Source organism: Camelina sativa, chromosome 5, assembly GCF_000633955.1.
Source record: "Camelina sativa cultivar DH55 chromosome 5, Cs, whole genome shotgun sequence".
NCBI classification, from domain to species: domain Eukaryota; kingdom Viridiplantae; phylum Streptophyta; class Magnoliopsida; order Brassicales; family Brassicaceae; genus Camelina; species Camelina sativa.
This window is the reverse complement of record NC_025689.1, coordinates 17,100,126-17,104,851: the sequence shown is the minus strand read 5'-3', so window position 1 is coordinate 17,104,851 and position 4,726 is coordinate 17,100,126.

Sequence of the window (4,726 nt, the reverse complement as noted above, 5' to 3'; positions counted from 1 at the left end):
ATGAAAAAAGTGTTCGTCGTCAATCCTTTTTCTTTAAACCTCAAAAATTAACTCAAACAACAACAAATCAAGGGTCTTGCGACGTAAATCCTTCAAGCTTGCTGCTCATTCATAGTAGGAAGCATATTAGTCTTATTTACAGTGGTTCTAAGCCATTGTAATAAATGATATCTACATATAATTATTAAAAGAAAATTGCATGTAAATATATTTTGAAGTACATAAATATCATTTAAATTTAGTGAATCTGAAAATAATGTATGTAATTTTGAGAAAATGAATTAAAAGAATTCAACAATTGAGAAGTGAGGACATGTGTTGAAAATATACGCTGCCAAATGTCGTCGTGTTATGCAAGGAGAAAACCTTCTCATATATTAATATTTCATTCTTTCTTATTGCAAAATTATAATGTCATGGTAATTATATAAAATATTGATAAATGATATCTACATATATTTACTAAAAGGACATTGCGTAAGTTTCAATACATTTTTTAGTACAGAAATATCATTTCAATTTAGTGAATATAAAAAATAATGTATGTAATTTTGAGAAAAATGAATTAAAAGAATTTAATAATTGAGAAGTGAGGACAAGTGTTGAAATATACGCTGCCAAATGTCATCGTATTATGCAAAGTTAGAGGAAAACCTTCTCATATTATATAAGATGTAGGCATGTTCCAAAAAATAAAAATAAAAATCATTCAAACAAAATGGCTTTGTCAAAGTTTCACCTTGCAGCCATTATGTTCATCACATATTCTCTCATATTTACTTCTCAGGATAAACATCTTATACATCTTATTCATTTTTGTTCTCTCTTTTTTTTTCTTAGTTCTTTATAAAATCTCATTTTCACTTGAAAGTTTTGTTGTACACATAATTAATAGGGAATATGCAGTGGATAGCATAATTTTGAGACTTATTAAAGAAACTACCACAACTGTAACTGTAGATGTCGAGTGGCCCGTAGTTAATTACTAAGCTGGCCTTCCGTAGGTGACCTCCTTCTAGGGAACATACATTATAGGGGGATATAATATTAATATTTAATAGATGAAGAGAAGGGATAAGATATTAGAGTACACAACGATTTGGGACCACATATTTACCCATTCGTAACAGTAAATATCTTTTCACATTGCTAGAAGGTGTGTTTGCCCAAACATACCATTTCTCTGACCCTTCAGTTGTCTCACCAAATAAGCCGCAGAGAGTTCTAATCGTTCCAGTTCCAGTATCAGCAATTAGTAGGGTACACTTTTGTTTTCCTTTGGGTTGTAGCTTCTCCTGTAAGATCTGCCCTACTCAGCCCCACCGTTTCTTGGCAGTGTGTGGAACGCAATCAGATCTCTGTCCCACTGTTTTGTCGTCTACTTTCAAATTCGTATACCCAAAAAACACATGTATAATCAGAAGAATTATCCCTATTTCCCTTCTAACTGTGTGGTAGTTATGAAGTGGTAAATTTGACAAACATCTATTTCACCTTTACAGTTCATGGAGAATTCAGTCCTGCCGCTTCGTCTGTTCAAAGAAGGTGCAGAACCAAATGGTGAACGTGTCCAGTCGTATAGCGAGTTAGCTTACCTTGAAGGGATAACCTCAGCATTGTTCCCTGAGGATTTGAATTTCTTGAGATCTTCTCAATTTGACAAACTGCTTGAGATTGTTGACGGTTCGGCTTTCTCTCGTAAGCTTGTCCACTTTCTGTTGACCGGCAGTTGGTTGTCAAAAAAAAAGAAGAGTTGTGGGTTGTATTTGCCGGTTCTCCTATTAGATTCTCTCTGGCTGAATTTCAAATGGTAACTGGCCTTAATTGTGATAAACCTCCAAACGAGAAAGCTAGAAAGAGGAAACGGGTAGTCGGACCTGGTAGGTATTGGTACAGTCTTTTTGAGCGGCCTGATGTATCTGTAGAATGGGTAGTTTCCAGACTGAAGAAGCGTTTGGTACCCGAGCGTGATACCAGAATAAGATACGCCCTGCTCGCCATAATTGACGGCGTATTGTGTCCAACTTCAGGAAAAGCGAAGATTTCTCCTATTCATGCTGATATGATAGCAGATATCTCCAAGTTTCTTGAGCACCCATGGGGGACTAAATCTTTTCAAATGACCTTGGCCAGCATAAAGGCCAGGGGGCCTGAAAAGTTGAATAAAAAGTCAGTGTCTCTGCAAGGATTTCCACATGCTTTGCAAATGCTACTCCTTCAATTTGTCCCCAGTATAAGGGAATTACAGTTCCCTGCAGTAGATGTGGACGAGTATTCTGATATTGAAGAGGTTGTTCCCGAACCGGAACATCTTTGGAATTTGAAGTTGGACATTGTTTGGAAAGTCGATGCCAAAGCTAATGTGAGTTTAAATTTAGTAGTGTTTTCATATCTAGCAGTAAGTGTTTCGAAATAAGTACATGTGTTTTAAGGTAACAACATGTAGTCTATAGTTGTCATCTTGAATTTTATATATGTCCTTCGTTTTATTAAAAAAAAATCAGGTCTATTTCTATATATATAGCAAATACCTAGTTTTCTCTACCATATAAAACACCTCTTTTGTGATCTTTACACATAGGTGGTAAATGAGAATCTAACCTCATGGTGATCAAGTCGACTGGAAACTGATGGTTAAAGAGATCCGGGGTCTGGCTCGATCAAGTGCTCGATCACTGCTCGGTTGAGTGGTGGTCGAGTTGATGGTCGAGTGGTACCTGAAATGGAACTTCAACCCAACAACAGAAGATTCAAGTCCAGAAACCTCACAAGAGTTTAAATGAACTTAATCTTAGACTAATATGGATCCTAAATGTCACAAAAATACACTCAAATGGGCAACGGCGCCAAATTGAAACAAGATTTATTTGGTGGTGAATGATGGTGGAAGTATGCAATGATGATATATGAATGGAATGATGGATGGGTGTTTCAATTCCCCTTATGCTATTGCAGTACAAGAGGTATCAATCCTAAATGAGTGTTTGTGAACAGATAAGATGTGCATATGAATCTAAGTTAAGACAAATGTAATGATTGTTTGTCACTAACAATCCTAAGATGGAAATGTAAAGATGCAGAAAGTAAACTACAAGAACTAAGAACTAAATGCAAATGAAACTGAATGATTGAAACTGTAATGAAGCAAGAACAGAAATAGAAACTACTACTAATGAACTAATGCAAGACAATTAATGAACTGAAAGCTAAATGTATGCAACTGGAATGAAACAGGAATGAAACAAGACAATCACAAATCATAAACCAGAGTTCTGGGGATGAACTCGAGCAAGCACTCGACCGAGTGTAGGTCGAGTGGGAGGTCGAGCTAGTTCAATCCGGAAAACAGAGCAACACAACAAAAACAGAGCAATACTAAAACCAATCAAACAACAAGCAAGCTACAAGATTAAGACTTTAAAATCAATAAACAAAGAAGGTTCCTGAGGATGGATTCATGGGAAGAACTAATCATTGTGGTTATCTAACTTGGTCAACAAATCTCAAGCAAACTTTGAGCTAACCTCTAGACATATAAATCTAAGACAAGTTTCTCCCACTCTCATGGTCAAGAAACAATCAAACCTATGCAATTCTAGACTTGTTCTCACACAGTAAAGAATCTACACAAGCAGGCATTAAGCAATACATCTCAAACCAAACAAGACCTCTAATCTCTTAGCAAGCCTAATGGTAAGTTCTAGATCTAGCCTTATCTATGCTTCTTAAACATTGGTGTGATGCTAAGGAGCTTGAAATCAGATCCTAACCTCTCAGTTCAAGATCAGCCTTAAGAACATCTAGCCTAGAAGAGATCTACAACAATCCAGCTTGACCAAATCACATAAACAACAAGATCAATCCTTCCTAACCCATCCTCAAGATCCTAAGAAGACTACTCACAACAAGACATGATGAAACAAATCAAAAACCCAGAAAATATTGAAACTTGCATTATTAGAAAGATAAAACTGAGATCTTCAATATTAATCAAAGGATGAAACTCAAATTCTCAATATTAAGAAAGTTATTGAACCAACAATATTGAAGAATCTAAGAGTTTTCTTAAACAAGTACAAAATCTAATAAAATGCAAAAGGAATAATGCTAAAAAAGGTAAAAACTAGGTTTTTGGGAATATCTAAAAAGCTGGACACTTTGGTGGCTGCAGGTACAAGGTCTTATATAGTGGGGAAGTGGAAGCCCTAAAAATAGAAAAAGTCAAAGCAGTCAACGGCTCGGTCAACTCGACCTGTGCTCGGTCGAGCTAGGGGTCGAGCTGGCTTCTCACGTGCAATCTCCACTCGGTCGAGTCCTCCTCAGCACACGGTCGAGTGTCTGGTCGAGTGTGCGGTCGAGTTGGACTCCGGACCTTGTTGTTTCAGCCTTAACCCCCTTGTTTCCTCCTCAAGATTGCTTCACATCTCCTCGCCATTGCTTCCATGCTCCTTGAGCTCCAAAATCACCTGTTTATGCATGAAAAGATGCAAATGCAATGCAACTAAGCCCTAATGCATGATTAGTGCTAAAGCTACACAATAATGGCCTAAATGGATAGAAAAAGATGCAAAAGATGTGAATAAACTAAGGGAAAACAAGGTAAAATATATGAACATCAGATGCAATCGAAACTATCTAAGGATCCGGACGCTAAAATGAACTTCTTGATCAATGCTAGTACTGTTAGGAGATCACTTAGTGACTCCACTTGTCAAGTGTTATTGAT